This window comes from Rattus norvegicus, chromosome 5 (assembly GCF_036323735.1).
Source record: "Rattus norvegicus strain BN/NHsdMcwi chromosome 5, GRCr8, whole genome shotgun sequence".
Lineage (NCBI taxonomy): Eukaryota > Metazoa > Chordata > Mammalia > Rodentia > Muridae > Rattus > Rattus norvegicus.
The window spans coordinates 169,215,185-169,236,718 of NC_086023.1; the positions used below are offsets into that span (position 1 = coordinate 169,215,185).

The 21,534-nt window shown below is 52.8% G+C and overlaps 1 protein-coding gene and 1 long non-coding RNA gene across 3 annotated transcripts in view; one reads left to right on the forward strand and one right to left on the reverse strand.

Annotated features, from left to right (window-relative positions):
- The window catches only part of Ajap1 (adherens junctions associated protein 1), a 112,462-nt gene that overhangs the window by 24,708 nt on the left and 66,220 nt on the right, over positions 1 to 21,534 (reverse strand). The window lies entirely within an intron of this gene.
- On the forward strand, positions 741 to 5,918 carry LOC134479054 (uncharacterized). Its single transcript, XR_010052029.1, has 2 exons — positions 741 to 1,101; positions 5,618 to 5,918. It is a non-coding gene; the product is annotated as an uncharacterized LOC134479054 (long non-coding RNA).

The following is a 21,534-nucleotide window of genomic DNA, read 5'->3' on the forward strand; positions in this document are numbered from 1 at the left end:
GCTGCTGCTGCTGCTGTTGTTGTTATTTCAGTGTCTGTTAACACCTACTTCTCAGGGCAACCCTGGGAAGCCACACACCTCACTGGCTGGGTGTTCTTACTTATGAACTAAATGTAGGAAGGGCCATGCAGACGACAAACATGGCCTCTCAGCCGCATCCACGGCACAGGTGCTCATGAACAGTTACTTTCACGCACAGGGCTCTGAATCTGCTTCTCGTTACACACTTGAGGTTTCTAGGGAGGGTGAAGATTATAGACCCAGATGCCAAGGGTCTGCTGACCTCGCCTCTCCCTGCGGATTCAGATCTCATAGTTCCAGCCTGGAAACAGAAGGGAATGGTGGGATGGGCCTGCGGTGGATTCTGTGAAGCCTTCTCAGCACCACTCATTTGTGTATCCCACCTGGTGGTTTCTGTGTTACAAGTATATGCTGTGCAGAACCCTGGTTCTCACAGAAACTGCAGCACCATAGACTGGATTATGTCTATCTAGCCATTTAAGACAATGCCTGTAGTCTGGGAGTCTGGGGAGGAAACTCGGTCAGTAAGGAGCTTGTCTTGCAAGAATAAAGACCTGAGTTCAACCCTCAGAGCCCTCCATAACCACCAGGCATGCATGGTGACAGATGCTTGCAACCCTGGCTAGGAGAAGCAGAGACAGGCGGCTCCCTGGAATGCAGCTGGTCTTAACCAATTAGTGAGCTCCAGGCTAGTGAAAGACTCTGGACTGTGTTCAAGTGATGATTCTTGTGGCTGTTTCCTGGTGTCTACACGCACCTGCATACACATGCACAAGAGCATGTCAAATACGCACGCACTCACATGTTTTTTAACGTGATTGTTGCTACTGCCCAAGAGGACCCTAGAGCTGCAGGGTAAGACACTGTGCTGAGGCAGGAAGGGAGGGATGGGCAGTATCTTCTCCACCCCCTTCCTACTGCATGACCAGTCCAGGCGATGAGAGCTGGCATAGCTTCAGCCATTCAAAAACCAAAGGAGGTTGCTGCCTTCAGATCCAGTCCAGCGGCTCTGGAAATGGGTCACGCCAAGCCGGGCTGATCCATCTGCCGCCCTGACCCTCACGGGCTACAGCCTGGCAGGTAAGGAGGGATTGGAGCTGAGCTGGGGTGGAGACTTGGTTCTTCTGCCTCCCTAAGACACGAGGAATGAGGCTGGACGCTTGACAGACAGTGTCTTCCCCAGCAGGAAAGCCAGTTACCAGGAACATTCAGAGCCTGCCGAGAGAGGGTTGTACTAGAAACTTCCAGCATTTCCAATCACGAGCTCAGTCGGGCAGCACGTCCTGAACTGCCGCTCCTGTCGCTGGAGAACAGAGGCAGCTGACTGGTAGTTCTGAGCAAGTTCCGGAGCAGATATGGAAATGACCCACTTCTCTCTCTCTCTCTCTCTCTCTCTCTCTCTCTCTCTCTCTCTCTCTCTGTCTCTCTCTGTCTCTCTGTCTCTCTCTGTCTCTCTGTCTCTCTCTGTCTCTCTCTGTCTCTCTCTCTCTGTCTCTCTCTCTCTGTCTCTCTCTGTCTCTCTCTGTCTCTCTCTGTCTCTCTGTCTCTCTGTCTCTCTCTCTCTCTCTCTCTCTCTCTCTCTCTCTCTCTCTCTCCTCAGACACTGTTTCAATCTTCCACAAAGATGCCAGCTCCAGAGGCTGGTTCAGTCAAGCTGGCTCCATAGGTGCTAAGGAGGGATTAGGAGGGGCAGTTACGACGAGGAGGGAAGGGGACACATTGCAGAGAGGACACCCCAAGGTTCTCTTGAGGCTGGGAAGAGGGATAGTCAGGGATGAGGCAGACATCTTCAAGGGTCGGGTCCCAGGCTCCACTTTTAGATATAACACCTACCTCAACAGCAACCAGAACCCCATCCCAGAAGCACCAACACCCCATTCCAGAGGCACCAGCACCTCATCTGAGAGGCACTTAGCACCCCTCCCAGAGTACCAGCGCCCTATCCCAGAGGCACTTAGCACCCCATCCTGGAGGTACTAGCACCCCCTCCCAGAGATCCCAGCATCTTATCCTGGAAGCACTTAGCACCCCATCTGAGGTACCAGCACCCCTCCTGTCACTGGTTATGCTAACCCTTTAGGTAGGGAGGGCAGCTCCTTCCCAAATCAGTGCACCTCTGTCTACAGTGGCCTCTCAGAAAACAGTGCTCTGCAAATGGTGCCCAGGGGACGGGGTGGAGGAACCTGAAGGAAGTTACCCGTACAGAGGCCCGAGGGCACACAGTAGAGTCTCAAAGAACTTCTCAAAGCTTTGGTTGTGACTTTGGAAGACTCTACACAGAGAGGCAGGGACAGGACATGTGTGGTTAAACTCGAGACATTTGGAGAGGACCCTCTGTAGAGGTCCAAAGAGAAGGCCCCACACCATGGCCAGCAGAAAGCTCCAAGTTGGAGACTGCACACGACAGTTTGTACAGTTTAACACACACACACACACACACACACACACACACACACACACACACACACACACACACACACACACACACACTCTCACGGACAGGTAGCATCCTGTGATGAAATTCTGATTGGATGGTGCTTGAAGGCGGGTCTTGTTGAGGGAATTCAGTCACTGAGGTTGTCTCTTTGAAGAGAATATCCTTTCCTGTCAGTCTTTGTTTCCTGGCCACCATGCAGGGACAACTCTGCTTTGCTATTATCCCTGACAGAGGACTCTTGGTGGTCACACCTAAAGGCAGTCATGGGCCAGTGGTTGCCATGATTTGACTGTGCTCCTAAAGTACATGTGTTGGAGACATGATCCCCAAATTCCTATGTTTCTGGCACTCAAGGGCAGGCCTTTGGGAAGTCACCAGGGTTAGGTGAGGTCATGAGGGTAGATGGTGGTTTCAAGGATGTGACAGACCTGAGATGGCATATTTGCTCTACCTTGCCACATGAGGCCTGCAGTCATTTTATAGCACTAGAAGGCCCTTGCCAGAGGCTGTACCGTGCTCCTGAACCTCCCAGCCTCCAGGCCTGTAAGCCAAATAAACACCTATGCTTTATAAAACTCTTGATGCGGGGCAGCAGAAAATAGATCGAGAGGAAGACGAATAGAACTGTGAACTTGGGGCTGGGGATTTAGCTCAGTGGTAGAGCACTTACCTAGGAAGCGCAAGGCCCTGGGTTCGGTCCCCAGAACCGAAAAAAAGAACCAAAAAAATAAATAAATAAATAAAAAAGAACTGTGAACTTGACCAACTTTGGGGTGGATTCAACTTACATCTCAGGCTGAGCGAGCCCTTCAGCCAAAGCTCAGAGGTAACACACATGAAGCCTCCAAGCTAGCAGCTGCAAGCAAGCTGGCTCAGGGGAGGGGCACTGTCTGCTCTCCTGGGAGGAGAAGAGGTGGTTCAGGTACCTCCAATGAGCTGGTCTTCAGACAGATGCTGGTCCCTGTATCCTGTAGGTCACTCCACCACCGAGTACTGTTGTGACAGGTGACATGGGAAGGACTCAGGGAAAGCATGTGTCACGCTCAAATGTCACACTCAAATGCCACACTCAGATTTTCCTCCCTGGGTCCAAGGATCCTCCAGAGAGACGTGATTGAGACAATGGAAAGTTAGAGGCTGTCAAACATCGGCTCATGAGACAACTGCCTACTGCGCTCCTAGGGCTATCTCTAGGGCTACAGAGGTGAGGAGAGATGGGTACAATCTCCACGGGAGCAAGTGTCATCTAAAAGGCAGCTCATCACTGACAGACCTCAGACATGCATGTCCATCGCAGAGAATTCAGGGGCTACAGTCCCACACGTGACTATAGCAGCTGGTTCAGGAAGTGACAGGGAGGCTTGTCCCTGTAGTCTCTAGATGCTGTTCTCTTTGGCTCTCTACTCTTGGCTCTGCTCTCGTAGCTCTGGCCACCGTCATCCTGGAGAGCAGAGAGACTGCCGGTGGGGGAGTGAACCCGTCGTTCTCAAGTTTACAGGGCAAGAAGAAAGTATTCAGGCCAGCTATAGGGTGAGGGGCTCATGGAGAGGGGCCAGCAGGAGCACCCATCACCCCACTGGCTTGGGTAACAGCTACAGGCTCACGGGCAGCGAGTTTGGCGATCTATCCAGAGGGTGGATGAGCTGACGTTTGAAGACGGTTGTCAGCTAACTGACTGAACGGAGAAGGGTTGGGACAACGGAGAGGAGAGGACCTGCCTGGAAGATCTGACGTGGGTCACCTCAGTGGCCTCAGGACAGTGCTGTCACTGATGCATTAGAATGTCAGTGAGCCCCAAAGAAAGGGCCACCATGCCATAGTCACAGGGTCCCAGGTCCAACTCGCAGGCCACACCCTCCAGCAGCCTTACTTCCACTGCACCATGGCCTTTCCAAGGAATTTGTCCCTTAGGAGAAGCAATAAGGTCAGAGCCATCACTTTGCTTTGTAGAGGAAATAAGAAAAAAGGAAAGGCTGTGGGCAGCCCCCGTCCACTCTCAGGTCCTCCCCAACACCCAACCTAGCACCAGCACTCAGGGGGTTAGACAGCAGCTGTGTGTGAACCTGACTCCCTCTGAGAGTCAGTGGCAGAGCTGAGAAAGTCCCCAAAGCAGGCTTGACGTGACCTGTCCACTCTGTGTTTCCCGGGCTTGGTATTCTCTGTCATGGACCACAAAACCATGTGCCTGAACATGGCGGGACCTGGGTTAGCATAGGTGCGGGTGTCCTGCTATAGCATTTGTCTTGTGGGTCCTCCTTTCTAGTCATACCCAGGCAGGGAGGCAGAGGTGGCTTGTGAGACATCCGCCCAGTACTTGATGAGGAACGCTGGTGTGGGCCGGTTCATGCTAGTCAGGGGAGACATGTCCATTGCCTATACCCACTACAAAGCACAAGATCGCACCTATGAGCCCTGGCTTAGCCTGCAGCCCCAAGCCAGGGGACCCCTTTCATGGACAGCCATTCATGGCTTGGCCTCATGGGATTTCAGCTCTTAAGAATGAGGCCCTTACAGGGAAGGCAGCTTCTGGCTGGAGTGCATCCCTGTGAAGGGACTGAGGCCATATTTCTATTGCCACCTTGGGAGATGCTAACCCTGATGGACCATCCATATCAGCGACGGGGTCTGTGTTTGACCAGGCTTCAGGTGGCTCCCACCTTCCCCCAGGCCTACTGCACCGCCTTAGAAACTCAGGCTTACCTAGCACCTTACCAGTCAGCTTAGCCAGAACCTCCACCCTCCATATCTAACCAGGGTCTGTCCTCATCCTCCACCCTGAACTCCACAGAAGAAGGGGTCCGTCTTGCGGAGCGTAGGGTGGCCTCAGAGACAGCTGGCAAACCTTTCCAGCCAGAGGTCAGACTGGATAGCTATGGGGATCCCACATGATCTCTGTGGCAGCCGCTCACTCTGCAAAAGACAAACAAGTGGACGGCCACGGCTAAGCGCCCACCTGATGCTTGCATAAGAAGGCTGAAGTTCAAATTTCAAGCCATTTTCCACATGTGGGGAAAGAGCGCACTTTTGATTCCCCGACCCCTTAAACACACGAAAGCCACCCCAGCCCTTAGAGTGTGCACATACAGGAACCGGGCTGAACTTGGACGGTGGGTTTTCATTTGCCAGACTCTGATTCTCCACCTCACATTCTCTTTGTAGCTCTGTGCACACAGTGCCCAACATTCAACACGAGATTACCAGACACGCCAGAGGACGGGGCTGAAGAACGGAACATGGGAAAGACCCAAGAAGTCGTTGCAGGGAACATCCAACTATGCCCTGGAGTCGTCAGACGCTAGTTCTAGCACGACGGTGATTAGTAAGCAGAAGAAGGTATGGGAGGCTGGAGAATTCCAGGAGACAATGGGGACACAGATAATGCTAATATTATATATGTAAATAACGTATATGAATATGAATAATTCATATATGAATAATACATGTGAAATGTTGGAGAAAAGTGTTTATTTCTGTTAATCCTGCTGTTACTGGTCCCGAGCAATGCTTACTTCCTTGGGGGTTGGGGAGGCGACTGTGGTTTTCCTGTGTGCAAAGAGGAGTGGGACCCAGGTCCTCAGCCTGTCTTCAAACCCCACAAGTTATAAGACCCCCATTGCAGGGGGCGGGGAAGAAGAATGGAGCAAGACAGAATTTCCTGAGTTCTCAGGCTTCACACAGCATGCTTCCCTCCGATCTGTTTCCCACACACCGGGGCAGGAAAAGCTTAGCTATAAAGAGCTTTGAAAATCTTTGGATCGGTGAGAACACATGGTCCCCAAGCCATGAACCATTTACCAGACCCTGCCACGAAGAGACACGTGGGCTCCACCCACAGGCTGCCGAGAACAGGGCCATGAAAGAAGACAGACACACTGACTGCCGCGAGCAGGCACGAGCCAGTGACCCCAGGATGTTTGGCAGAAGTCTCAGAGCAGGAGGAGCAGAACCAGCAGCTCTGCCTCCTGCTCCCTAGTGAGTCACTCCTGTCTCCTGAGAAACTGCTCAATAGAGTGAACTGGTAGGAGGCAGCTTCATAGGGTGCAGGGAGGGAGTGGTCAGAGTTCTTCCTGATGACAGAGGGACTCAGGGACACCTCGCTGCCTTGACACTTGTGAGCTGTTCAGGAAGAGGGGAGGTGCTATGGCTGATCTTGCTTGTCACCTTGATGGGATTTAGAATCACCATGGAAACACAGCCTGTGGCGGATTATCTAGATTAGGTTAATTGAAGCAGGAAGAATCACCCTGAATATGGATGGGAGGCAGCCTGGATCTAAGGAGGGAGAAAGGGAGTTGAACCTTCATCTCCCACCTTCCTGAATGTGGCCATGGTGTGACAATCTCTTCCTGAATGTGGCCAATTGAATGTGACTTCCTGAATGTGACAACTGCTTCCTGCACTCCCTGTCTGCCTTTCCACCATAATGGACTGTGAACAGACAGAAAACACCACTTCATTTCCTCTTCCTCTTCCTCCTTTCTCCTTCCTTTTCCTCTTCTTCTTCAAGAGGTTTTGTGAGGTATCTGGTTACAGCAATGACACAAGAAGCTGATACAGATGACCACCAGCTCTCATAACAAACTTCTACAGACACTCGCTGGTCCAGGCCCTTCCTGTTCGACATCTGTCCGAGACTTACCGTGTGCCGGATGGACCAGTCAGTCTTGTAGCTCTGTAAGGTGTGTGGCCCAGAGCTCGGAGGTTTTGTGGGTCACCCAGCCATCCATAGTTATCACTGCACTGGCCCCACCAGCACATCCTTGTAACCCAACTCCTCACCTCTGCATTACACTGACGGTCTCTCGGGGGGGGGGGGGGGGGACTCGAAGCCATTCTACCACTCAGCAAACCTTCAGCCCTGTCTGCGTCTTCATCTCAGTGGGTACCGAGGCATCTTCCCCTCCTTCAACCCCCTCTCCTTCAACCCCCCATCCTCTCCTTTTGTACTCCCTCTCTCCTGATCCCTCTCCTCCTCTTTCTCCAACTCCTTGTCAGTCTCTTCCCTTCACCCACCTGAGGGCTCTCCTGTTGGTCCATTGCTTTTCTGGCCAACCCAACCACAATCCAACCCTGTCTCCTACCGGCCAACAGCACCACACATGGTCCAGAGAGACAGAAAGCTGGTGTAGAGCAGTTCCATCATGCCATTAGAATGTAGCTGAGGAGTATCCTATCCAGCTGCTCTGCCTCAGGTCCTCAAGGAGACTGGGGAATTGCTGCCCCTGACCCTGTCTTGTGTAATCACATTGCTCAGACAACAGGGTCTCCTTTGGCTTCTGGGGCACTGTGATTTCTACTCCAGGACAGGGCACTGCCATCTGACTGCCCACCGGTCTCTCTGTTCTTGGATTAGTTGGTCAGATTCTGGATAAAATTATGGGAGCTGTAATCCTGGGCAGAACGCACGGGGCTCTGAGGGCTCTGAGTTAAGTTGCTGGTGCTGTGGGCTCTTAGAAAGAAGCTCCTGATCTCTCTTGTCTCCATGTCCCCAGAGCATAGCCACATAGTAAATATTTGGCAACCGTCTGACTGAGCGGAGGAGAGACAGCCTCTGATCTTGTCCCAAGCATTCCTCTCCTTTAGCTCCCCTGAGGCACAGCCTGGTTGTGGGCCAGGCCTCCCTCAGCTCCAGCCGATGTGAGTCAGGAAGCCAGTGAGCACATTTACTGCATTCTTGTGCTTGGGCACTGAGAGCTTGTGAATGCTGGGACAACCTGGATGGAGCTGCCATCACCTCAGATGGTGACTAGGATGTGCTCCTGTGGAACACGCTCACAGATGGCTATCCGTGTGGGAATGCAGGGCAAGGGGAACGCTAGTCATGGAGGTCTGGATGCTCCAGCTTGCCACAACAGTTTCCTCATGTGGTGACAGGGTAAGGCATTTCCTTGAGGCTTACAGTTCCTACCCCTGCTCTCCCCAGCCTGGCAGGCAGGACAGCTGCCTACAGAGCAGTCACTGTGTGTACTTCTCTCTCAGTGCTCAGAACTGATTTTCAAACAACTGCTAGGGCCCACGGTCACTGCAATGAGGCAGCCAGACCCCTTCTGCCTCAAAGGAGAAGTGTGTTCACATTTCCAGTATCTCCTTCAGGTGCACATGTATGTACACACTAATACACGCATTCATATATAAACACACATGCACAGCCATGTGCATATGTACAGCTCTGAACACAAATACACAGGCATGGGTAAGCAGACACACAAGCATGAAAACACAGACACACATGCATGGATATAAAACGTATGCATATGGATGTGTACCCACAAAGCACACATCCTTCCTATGACCCTCTGTGTACCCAGGTCTTCTAGATGTCTATCTGCTTTTCCTCCATAGACTCAATAGTGTTGCCTTCCACACACACCCACGTGTGTGCGTGCGTGTGCATGTGTGTGCGCGTGCACATGTATAAGCTAGGTCTGTCTGCTTGGGGATATGCAGCAGTCTATAAACCAGCACCTCTGTGATTTTAACATCTCCCACCTTTCGCTCTTTGTAGAAACACTGGATGTGGTGAGTCAGATGTTATCTCTGTTTTACAGACAGGGACATTGAGCTTCCAGGATAAGGTGACAGTGGCTTGCTCAGAGTGAAGCATGACTTGAAAGTGGTGCTGACTCTGCGTGTGAGGCTCTCCTTTTGCCTGGGTGCTGTGTCTCTCAGGAGATGTCTGCAATTCCCTTGGGACTTGGTGAAGGTCTTGCCAGCTGTTTAAACTCACTGAAAGTGCTTTGTAGTCCAGAGGGAAATAGCTTTATTGAGGCTGAACACAGACTGGGGGAAGGGCTGGAGGACTAGGGGGAGGGGGAGGGCTAAGATGGGAGGGGGAGGGCTGAGGGGGGAGGAGAGGGCTAGTGGGGAGAGGGGGAGGGTTAGAAGGTGGGAAGAGGAGGAGGGCTGGAAGGTGGAGGAGGGGGAGGACTGGTGGGTAGGGGGAGAGGAAGGCTGGAAAGTGGGGGAGAGGGCTGGAAGGTGAGAGGAGGGGAAGGGCTGGTGGGTAGGGGGAGAGGAAGGCTGGAAAGTGGGGGAGGGGCTGGAAGGTGAGAGGAGGGGGAGGGCTGGAGGGTGGGAGGAGGGAGAGGGCTGGAGCAGAGAAGTGATGGGTCTTTAGGAACAGTGTTACCAGTAGAATCCTGTCCACCACCAGTGAAGACAGGTAAAAACCCTGCTGTGGTCCTCTGGTGTGGCTGTGGCAGTATGCCTCCACTAGAAGCTCGCAGTTCCTAGGGCTGGATGCCCAAGGTCAAAGCCAGCAGATTCAGTGTCTGGTGAGGACCCACTGTTCCCAAGATGGCCACTTGCTACTGCCCTCCCAAGCCGGACAGGCTCACTCCAGCTCTTCTGAAAGTTGTTCATCCTTCATAAAGACTGTACGTAGGCAGGCACCTCCTGCCTCTGAGGGAAGCAGAGCTCAGTGTCTCGAGTACAAGGGAAGGCACTGCAGGGCAGGATACCTTTAAGGACCAGTGAGCTCACACATCTAACACCAGGCGCTACCAACCCAGACCAAGGCTGGAGAAGGCCCCCTCTGTGAGTGTCTTCACCATCTAGCATGTGTGCTGATGATATCCGGGAGGTCACCCTGGGCTGGAGGCCGGGCAGTGAGAGAGGAATCGAGCTTCACCCGCAAGGCCAGTGCTTGTGACGTGGACCCAGCCTGGCCATGAGCTCTCTTAGTCTGAAGGCATGCGGCTGGCAGGAAGACCCACTCATCCGTGGTGGGGTTTTATAAGTTAGCAGAATAGAAGCAAAGACTAGCAAATGGTGGTGATGAGACACAGGATGACTCTTGCCCAGGTTCTGATGTGCAAACTTGAGTCCCTCCTGGGAATATCTATTAATAGATGTCTGTCTGCGGCGAAGACCCTGACGATGCTGGCAGACAGACGTGCACAGCATCTGAGTTGGCCCTACAGAGATCAAAGAGGGAAATGGGGGGGGGGTGCATAAGCCAAGGCTTGCCTGTGCCTCCAGTTGCTGGGGAGACAGGAGGATCCTGATGGAGCCTGCAGAGAGGCTACAGGGCCAGTCAGCCCCTTCATCTCATTCCTGCTTCCTCAGCACTTAGAGCCAAAGGCACACGGTGAGCCCCACACTTTTTGGTAAAGTCCTTTCCTCTGTGGTCCGTCAGGCTCCATGGAACTCCAAGCACACGTGATTCAGTTCCATGGACCAGAGAGTAGAGAAGCCACCGATGATGAGGAAAGGGGCCTGAGGGAGATGACTTGGGCCAGCTCCACAGTCCAGACCCTGCAGAGCTGAGCTTTCCCGGGAGGATGGAGGATAGGAGGATAGGAGTTCAGGAGAGGTCAGGCTCTCATGGGACAGGGAGCCAGCCGAGTCCGGACGGACATGGCGTCCTCTGGGGCAGAAGCGGGAAGATTGAGCTGCGCTCCGCACAGGTGGCCTTAGGCCATTGGATCTCAGCACAGGCTGCCTGAGGCTGGAGGGCCTGAAACAATTAATTGAGGAAATTGTCACGGTGTTCTCTCCAGAACGCGACCGGCCTCCAAGGGTGTCTCCAAAGACCGTTTGTAACCGTTGCGCGGTGTTATTTAGCGTGATTACGCCAATTATTTTGATTATTTCCTTTCCAGCTGTGGAGGGAGCCACAGAGAGGGGCGCCTGCCTGGGCTCACTCATGCTTTCCAAGGAGACGGTGGGGTGTGGTGGATGTGAGGCTGGGCAACTGCATCTGGGCTTTAGGCTCCTTACACACCCCTCGGACTGGCCCTAGGTCGTCCTGCAACTTGGCCGCCATAACTGTGGGTGACAGCCGTCCTCATGCAAGCCTTCAGGCTGGACTTCACTCTGGTGATCATCTTGGTGCATACACGGCGTACGTGCATCAAGGTCGGTTCACGCGCTCCTGCACGTGTGACGCTACCTGCTCTACAACATGGCTGGGTATGAAGGCATGTGTATGAGTATGCCTGTGATCTTGCACACACATGCATGTGCGCAAAGAACACGGTATCTGGGCATATGTGAATGTTCTCGAGGGAGTGTCTCTGCACCCAGTCTTCCTCCCTCCTCGCTGCAGAGCTCAGCCAGGTCTGTGTCCTTCCCCACCAGCCTCTCAGGGGCTGCTGCAAGGAGCTCTCTAATAGACTTCAATAATCGCTCTGCTGATTGACTCACTGACCTTGGACAAATCACTTACGCTCCCAACCTACTCGTCTGCCTGAGGACCAATAGGTGCTCAAGTCAGGACCAACTGCAGAGCACCGTGCAAACGGGAGGCCTCTGCGTGCAGCTGCTGTGGGGATGGGGGTAGGGGTGGGTGGGGGCAGCTCTGCTCATCGTGTAAGGAACGTTGGGTGTCAGCACGGCAAGCCCAGGCACCCTCTGAGCCCAATCATACACGTAAGCAGCCACGGTGATTGACGGACTCTCCATACTCAGGCCTCCCGAGTTCTCTACTGCGCTGATAGACCCCAGAGTGCCTTTGTGTCTCCTCTGCTCTCTTTCTGGGGCCTTGGGATCCAACCCAGAGGCCCTGAATACACAGATCTCAGCTTTCCCCAAATAAACCCCTCTGCCTCCTCCCCCGACCCCAACTCCCACTCTGTAGTATGGAGCATGGCCGGAGCCTTGACCAGGCTTACTGTGGGCATGCTGTAGCCCTGCCATCCCCTCTGCCCCACCCCCCGTAATTATATCATTAAGACAGAACCAGCATGCACATCATTGAAGTCAGGGGGCCAATTATTCTCTGGTTGATTTCTAGCAGGTAAGTCAGGCATTGTTCTCCTCAAGACCTCCTGAGGATGGGGTTGAGGCGCCCTGACCTTCATTTGCAGCCTTGCCCAGCTGTAGGAAGCACTCATTGTTTCGATCTGAACTGCTGAAGACAAGTCTTCTGTGACAGGAGTGGGGAGAGGGCATCAGAAAGTCCTTTGGGATGGTCTACAAAAAACCTCAGCACCCAACTGCTGGCCTGGTTGAAGGAATGAATGAAGGAAGGAAGGAATGAAAGAAGGAATGAGGGAATGAATGAATGAATGAATACATGTGAATGCATGCATGCATGCATGCATGGCAGAATGATCACATGAAGGAAAGAAGGAAGGAAGTAATGAGGGAACGAAGAAATGAGTGAATGAATGAATGAATGGCAGAATGAATGATCACATGAAGAAATGAATGAATGAATGCATGGCAGAATGAATGATCACATGAAGGGAAGAAGGAAGGAATGAGGGAATGAAGGAATGAATGAATGAATGAATGAATGCATGGCAGAATGAATGATCACATGAAGGAATGAATGAATGAAGGAATGAATACATGTGAATGAATGAATGAATGAATGCATGCATGCATGTGTGCATGGCAGAATGAATGATTGAAAACCTCTGTGAATGAGTGTACAGGGCAGTCGGCAGATGATGTCTGCAGCCTCTCTCTCTCCTTTGAGTGTATATTTCCAGTTGGCCTGTCTCTCAGACTCTCTTAGCTTTGCGTGATGGTTGCCTCCTGCCCTTCACTGACCTCTGTCTCTGTCCCGTGCTCTCAGCCCTCATGGTTCCCACCCCGGCCACACCCGTGACACAGACCCTTGTCTTACAGACTGTGGTACATTCTGTCTCCCCAGGACCCAGACAGCAAAGAGCCAAGTGACCCTAAGCAGAGAATGGGAATCTGTGTCAAAGCTTTGAGGGCAGAAGCGTATGAGCCAACCCGGGGGGCTGTGGTGAGCGTGGGTGTGGAGTAGTTTCTCCTTCAGAACCACTGACAAATGGATGCCGGATGAAAGAAAGTGACTCCACCCAAGTTGAGCTGCAGTTCACAAAGCCTACTTACGGGAACATGGAGAAGGAAGTTAGAAGGGCATGGGGAAGGGCTCCCTCACAGGAGGATGGTGGGTGATTCTCCAAACAATTACACCATTGAGAAATCCCAACCCAGAGGGGGTGACAAGGTCCCCAGGCTGCCTGGGTGGAGGCCTCCACTTCAGTCCATCTATGAGATCCAGTGTCTGGAATGCTAGGTGACAGACAGCCGGATGACCATTCCTAACACATGCTGTCAAGGGACAGCAACAGGTCAGGTGGCTGAGGGTCTCAGGAGGTCACCACAACAGCCAAGCAAGGCTAAGAGAAGAGTGTTCCATACCCATGGGGTGGCAGGGGTACAAAAGCCAGGGTCTGAGCTCCCTAGTCACACTCGGCAGACAGTGACAGGACCCACACCCTGGCACACAGGCACTTCCCTTCCTGGTAACCAGTGTCTGAACTCCAGCCTAGCACACGGACTAGGTCCCTTGGATGACTGTATCACCATCATGGCCACAGGTCTGTACCAAACACATTGACAAAACAAAAAACAAAACAAAACAAAACAAAACAACAAAACACACAGGAACTGAAGACATGCTTGGGGGTGAGAAGCATTTGCTTCTCTTGCAGAGAATCAGGGAAAGGCTTGCACACACTCATGGAAAGGCTCATTCCACTTGTAACTACAGCTCCAGTGGATAAACACCCTACTCTGGTCTTGGCAGGTCCACACAAACACACATTCACACACACATTCACACACACACACACACACACACACACAGTATCTGTCTGTCTGTCTGTCTGTCTGTCTATCTATCTTAAACAAACAAATAAGAAAGAAAGAAAGAAAGAAAGAAAGAAAGAAAGAAAGAAAGAAAGAAAGAAAGAAAGAAAACACCACTAATTCCAATGGCCCACCTGACTTCCAGGAAAGACACGTTCTGCAGCGTGCGTGCGTGAGGGTGGCGGGTAGGGTGGCGGTCCCCACAGTCTCAGTGGTACTCATAGGCAATAAACTTTCTCCCTGAGGGGAGGTGACCCTTGTGTGGGGAGTCACTAATTGAAAAAGGCGGCAAGATTTATGTCATCGATTTACTGATTTGGTTTGTCTTATATTCTGAAACAACTTCAGCCTTGGAAGGTTGGCAAGAAGAAAGACGAGACAGTGACCCAGAGGTCCCTCACCAGTACCTCACCCCAAGGTGTCACATCTGCCTTCCAGAGCAGGAGGATGGGGTCCTGAGTGACTTGCAACTTCTATATTTCCTGTCACTAAGGCTTAGGATTTCCTGGGCTTAACAGCTTTTAAGGCCATCAGTCATTTTACGGACCATCCCCCTGAAGTGTACTCTTGAGGAAAATCACTAAAGCGGGTTTCGTCTGAGCCCCGCCGGGCCAGGTTGATACCTCCACAACCTGACAGGGACCATGGAAGAGCTGAGCTCTCTTGCAGAGGTCACCTGGTATCTTGCAGTGACAAAAGCACTTCCACTTCTTAAGGTTAAATTTATTTTTGATTAGGTAAATACGTGTGTGCGCCTGTACGGAAGTCTGTGCACATGGATGCAGTGCCCCAGGAGCTGAGAAGGCTGTTGGAGTCCCTGGAACTGGAGTTATAGATCGCCGTAACCCATTATTGTGTGTGATGGGAACTGAAGTCTGTCCTCTGCAAGACCAGCCTGAGTAACGTATTATGGAGTCTGGGGTCCTCCCATGAGAAAGGTTGGAAACAGAAGTCTGAGTGCAGGGCTCTTGTGAGTAGAGAGCCAGGGATATCCTTAGGAGCACGCCTGGAGCTAGCCCCTCTATATTGGATTGAAAGCTCACATCTACCGGAAGTCTCCATAGGTCTGTACTGGGAGACAGGCCTTTAAAGGTGTCAACTCTCTGGACACTCGTGTCTACAAGGAGAGGGATGAGACACAGAGATGTTCCACAGAGAAGCCCTGAGAGGAACAAGGATGATGTTGCTGCAGGCCAAGAGAAACCTGTTGTTGTAGAACCTGGATGGAATGTGGCCCTGCAGACACCAGAGTCTGGCCTTCCAGTCTGGCTTGCTGCCTTTCCAGTCCCCACCGTGTACCTGGCTTCCTCGAAGCAGCCAAGGAGGCTCACACATTGGTTTGATCTAGTCCAGAAAGAAGGTAATCTTCTTGCAGCCTCTTGCAGCCACACCCCTACCTCCATCTCTGCCCCTCTTCCACGCAGGAAACACGTCTTTCTGCCTACTTGACACACTTGACCTCCACATCCCAGCCGGATATTGTAAGTATGTTATTGTGCACTCTGTGGGATTATCCTTGCATTGTTCAAATGCTGATTTCTGTGCCCCCATATCTGGTTGCAATCCCTATTCTGAGAACCCCCCATCTCAATGTTGTGCAAACATTGCTTCTCCAACCATTCCCTGATTGGTCAATAAAGAAGCTGAACAGCCAATGACTGAGCAGAGGAGAGAACAGGGCTAGACTTCCTCCCAGTGGGTTGTGGGGGGGAGGTGAGAAAGAGAGAGGGAGAGGGAGAGGGAGAGGAAGGGAGGGGAGAGGAAGGGAGGGAGAGGGAGAGGGAGAGGAAGGGAGGGAGAGGGAGAGGGAGGGCGGGAGAGAGGGAGGAATGGGGATTCTCCATGAGGAGAGGATCCAGGAAACACCATGAGAAAACACATGGAACCCAGAGAGAGCCAGATCAGTACTAAAATCCAAGTACCACGGGGATTTTGGCTGGAGGTAGACACACTAGCTTAGAGGATTAAAATAGAGTAATACTGCTCAGTTGTTGTGCCCTTAAAGCTTGTTAAATAAATATAACAGCCCAGTCTCAATTACTCGGGAGCTAGCTGAGTTAGGAGAAAAACTGAAACTCTTACAAAAAGCTGCAAACAGGATGTACTCCCACACAGGCCACCACAGTTCCAGCATAGCACCCTGGCTAGAGCTGTAGCCAGGGTACTGTGCTGGAACCTCATGAGAACCATGGAGTCGGATAAAGAGATGGTGCCTGGTTCCATCTCTTCAGGATGCTCCCTCCTTGATAAGACACAGGTCACACAAGGGGCCATTTTCTAAATGTCCACCCTGACACACCCGGATTACTCATGTTGGGCAACCATTGTTGTCAAACCCCAGGACTTTCTTGTGTCTTCAGCATGAGACCTTGACCCCACAAAAAACGCCAAGTCCCCGGCACCTCTTCCCAGCTTGTGGCTGGCGCTCTGGTCCTGCTGTCTATCTCCAATGCAAGGACTGCCCTGTAACTGGAATAGTCCCTGGTCTCTTGCATCCATGAGCAGAGTGCCCCTGGCCCATCCCTGTTGCGACTGACGGCACAACCCCTTTCCATCTGAGGGCTGTGTGGTACCAGTGGGCACCCAACTCCTGTTCATGATGACATCACTATGAACACGGTGGGGGGTGTCAATACTCAGTGGCACCCTGCTTTCAATTACTTGGCATGCAGGTCCTGTTAGATCCTTGTGCCCGACAAGAGTGTGTAGAGAAACCCACCTGGGAGAGCAGTGAAGGCCTATAGCTCTTTCTGGAGCAATCAAAGGAAGCTTGAACTCTCACAGGGAAACGGGAAGTAAAACAGATGTCTACTAAAACACGCAGTTCCATGTCAAGAGCCACGCAGCCTGCCAGGCCTCCGTGCAAGGACTTAGATGTCAGAAGCACAAAAAACAAGGAGAATGTAGAGAACTCTGTCTGCCCCTCCCTGTCCTCTGTTGGCTGTGACTTCAAACACCCTGCTCGGGGGTGGGGGTGGGGGTGTCACTTCTGTGAGCAAGAGAACACGAAACCTACCAACATTGCCCCCCCCCCCCCCCCCCGCACCACCGCTGCCAAGAGGGCAGAGGGCTAAGGCAGAGCACAGAATGCAAATTGATCAAGGCCTGGGGGAACTAGCTTAAGAATCTGTTCGAAATCAAATTAACTTTTTGGCTTACTTCTCTGGGAAGCTCCAGAGGCCACAAGGAGACCTGCAGTTAACACTCTCTGAAGGAAGTGTAGGCCAGCGGGTGGCCGGGGTGCACAGGGGATGATGTGCTTTCAGCATGGGCTAAAGTGTCTGTTGTCGGTAATGGGTGTGGACAGCAGGCACTGTCGGTGCCTGGGTGGGAGGCAGCTCTTCACAGCCACTGAGGCTGGGACATGTGGTTCTAAGGGTTCTCTGTGTCCTTGGCATTTAGCTTCAGGTGTGTGCAACCTCTGCTGGGTACCAATCAATGGAGAATCCAGCCTCCTGGGGAGAAGAGAAAAGGTAACCCTGACCTGTCCCCCACCCTACCCCCGATCCCCAACCTGAGCCTGACCAACCTTAGCTGTGCCCCCTGACACCCTCTGGCACGGTCAGTGATGGCTCCTTTGTTTCCAGGGTGTCTGATCTTCAAATCCTCCATTCATCTGTTTTCCTGTAGGGCTCTTTGTCCTGAACTTTGGTGGCTGTAAGAAGCCAGGATAATGGGGTGTAGGCAGGGATCCGGGCATTTCCGGCTCCAGATAGACTACCCCTCTCTATCCGACCCCAAGCTGATGTCAGCACACGTTGGAAAGGTGCATACGTACTGCATGGCCCCCGCCCGTGACACACTCTCAGCCCGTCTTAGCCTCACAGGACAGTGTAGGGAGCAAGCCATTTCCCTGCAATCCTGATGTTGACAGAGCTGCCAGCCTAGTGCCTAAGGAGAGGCTCACCCCTCACAGTAGCTGCCCAGTATGGACCGAACTCAGTATTCTAAGCGCAGCTTCTATGAAAAGTGCTGGGTGATTTTGCGTGCCTGTGCAAAGCAGGGAAGTCCAGACCCCTATAGGTAAGGTTGGGCATGCATGACACCCAAGAGGGAATCTGCTTGAATCATAGAGGCTGAGTGGACCCACCATGTCCTGTCTGCAGCCTGAGACCCTGGGAAGCTCCCCAGAGCCAGGGCATCCAAGGTTGCCATGCAGGTCCAGATCTGAGATCTGGGAACCTGGGGACTGCAGGGGCCAGAGCCTAACAACCTGGAGCTCTGAGATCCAGACAAGAGAAACAAGATGGTGCCCCCGGAAGACGAAAGGAGGGAGGGGAGCAACAGCCAGAATGGCAAAGGGAGAGGGCAGCTTCCTCGAGCTTCTGGTCCCATCTTAGACACCAGCGGAAATGATGCCTACCCTACTGGAGAGGGCTGGCCTTCGATACACAGCCAACCCTTTCCATAGCCACCTTCAGAAGGCCTAGCCAGGAGCCACATCCACACCGTATTAGAAAATGTTTCCCAGCAAGAGAGGACCTGGAACTGGTACCTCTCTCGTCCTTCTCAGGGAGGAAGGGTGTGGCCCCTGAGCATAGGCTGCATGAAGCCTCTACAAGGGTCGGTTGTCGGTGGTGGCCACCAGCTATATCACCATACAGGTCCCTCTAGTTCCACCCCAAGCCTCAGAAAGGGTTGTATACTGCTAGCCAACTTCCCCCATTATCTTGGCGTGATACACACCCTGACCAAATGCAACTTGTGGGGAGGAGGGTATATTTCATCTTGGAATATGATCCACCCCTGAGGGAAAGTCAGGAAGGAAACTGGAGGCAGGAATTGATGCAGATCTCACGGAGTAATGCTGCATACTGGATTGTTTCCCAGGCCTGCTGATCCCGTCCTGTAGTGGCTCCGCCCACAGTGGGCTGGACCCTCCCACTTCAATCATCAACCAAGAAAACGCCCCATAGACTTGTCTACAGGCAATCTCACGAGGCATTTCCTCAATTACGATTTCCTCTTCCCTGGTATGTCCACGTTTGTGTCAACTTGACAAAAAGAATCCAACCTGCATGGTGGCCCAGGTCAGACAGAACACGTTGAGGTAGGGGGTGGCAGTGGGGGCGGAACCTGGAGGCGCAGCAAGGCATGCTGGGAGACAGAAGGACGCCCAAAGGCTCACAGGCACCGAAGCACTCCCTACAAGAACTCAAGGATGCCCCTGGCCTCAGAAACTGTGCCCAGAACACTACCCTCCCCTGTACTGAGCTGAGTACACCCATGGCTCCTCCTTGGGGCTCATCCTCTCCTGCCCACGCTCCCTTCCCAAGTCCCACAGCGACTGCACACAGATCCCATTCGGAATGCCCTATCAACAGTTACTCCACCCGGTGTTCTCCGTGGTCAACCAGAGAAATGGACAAATGCAGAAATGGACAGGCAGCAGACCCCTGGAACTTCCTGATCTGTAAAATTATTTTTAATACTATCTACCCCACAGGGCTGCTGAGAGGATGAGGCTAATGTGTTCCCATCCCAACTCCACCCTGCCAGGCTCTGTGACCTAGGCCAAGTCGCTTAACCTCTCTGGGCCTCTGTTACCACCCTCAGCTGGCTCAGAACCAGGGGCGTGTCTACCTCCTGGATCATCTGCACACATTTCTAGATGTAATTCAAAACGAGCTATTAGTGTGTGTTCTCTGGAAACACGCAGGACAGCTCGCCGATGATACCAAGGCAGGGGGTACCAGAGAGACCCCTGTCATGGTCCATTGCTTTCGTCTGCAAAGGTCTGGAATCTGGAGGCATGTCTGTTCTTCAGCAGGAGCTCGGGGTTCAAGGCCTTTGCCCATCTGTCTGAATCTGTATTTTAATTGTTGTGATGAGAAAGGAGCCTCTGCAAAGGCTTGCGTTCTCTTGCTCTCCCTAGGCTGAGACAAGTCAATACTCAGACGTGACCACTTAGGAGCGCCGCTAACTGGAGCTCTGTCAAGGACATGCAACCGTGCACGCCAGTCATCCCTACCCCCACCCCCACCCCGATCTACATCTCATAAGGGCATCTTGCCCTAGAATTATGAGCACAGAAATCAGAGCGAAACGCTTCTCGTTCTATTTCTGGTCTAACAGACCACGGCATGTGGGCAGATCCCAAGGCCAGCACTGGTGCTCTGGTCTCCCGGAAAATAGCACGAGTCACAGTGGCCTCCCCTGGCCCTGACACAGCCATCCTGCTCTGTGAAGTCCAGGGTCCTCACGCAGGCAGGGTGTGGCGTGGGGGAGAGAGTGTCCTGGAGGGCTGAGTAAAGAGAGAGCAATGAGTGGGATGCATGAGCTGCTTCCCTACTGAGAGTGTGGCCTGTTAGGTCCCCTTCTGGGCTGTGTGCCCAGGGTTCTGAGACTCAGTCAGCCAGGCCCAAGGCTGGGTGGAAAGCAAACCGGCTTCCCTCTGCTGTGTTTCCTCTGAAAGGTGTTGAATCCCAGCCTGAGCCTTGTCCCCATGGCTGCACAGCTCTGGGACAGGTGCCTGTAGTATTGCCAGCCTAGTTGCATCTCATGGTCTCATGGGACGGACAGACAACCTCCCCATTTGTGCCAGGCACGGGCTCTAATTCACCCAGGTCCCCCAGGAAGACCGCTGCCTCACAGCTCCATAATGGTTGCCACTAACACAGAGGAGTTTCCAGCAGGGACAACACTGAGGGCAGACACCCACTGCTGGCATGGTGCAGAACCGGAATCCTCACTAAGAAGCATGAGTTTCTGGGAACTAGGGAGACTGAGGGGCTGCTGACAGACATGTGAGGAAAGGGGAACTCTCCAGGGCTCAGCAGATGATACATCTTTCTTCCCCCAGGGGGCGACCTTGCCCTGAGTGCCACATGAACACTACCTGGTCCCTCTCTCTCTCTCTCTCTCTCTCTCTCTCTCTCTCTCTCTCTCTCACACACACACACACACACACACACACACACACACACACACACACACAGAGAGAGAGAGAGAGAGAGAGAGAGAGAGAGAGACAGAGAGAGAGGCAGAGAGGCAGAGAGACAGAGAGACAGAGAGACAGAGAGGGGGGAGGGAGAGGGAGAGAGACAGAGACAGAGAGAGACAGAGACAGAGAGAGTCAGAGACAGAGAGAGACAGAGACAGAGACAGAGAGACAGAGACAGAATATCAAAGATTCAAAGAATGGGGGACCTCAGAAGGATTCAGACCTGAGGGGCCACCAGCCATCAGCCTACATTTTCTTGGGCTGTCCTTGGGAAGGGAAAGGAGGTGGGGCCATCCTGCCCACAAGAGATGTGTATTTCACAGCATGCACCTAGCTGCCCTGGGAAGCAGGCTCACAAATGTAAGGGCAGCGCTGGCTTACCCAACACCCACAGTCCACAGGATGCCACTGACCACGGAGAGGTGTGGCTACCAACTCTGCAGGGAAGTTGCCAGCAAGTCGCTGCCCTGAGGACCAAGGGTAAAGGTCAACTGCTACTATTCTTACAGCAGCCTGACCTCTCTTCCGAAACTGGGGAGATCTGTGTGTGGCATACACA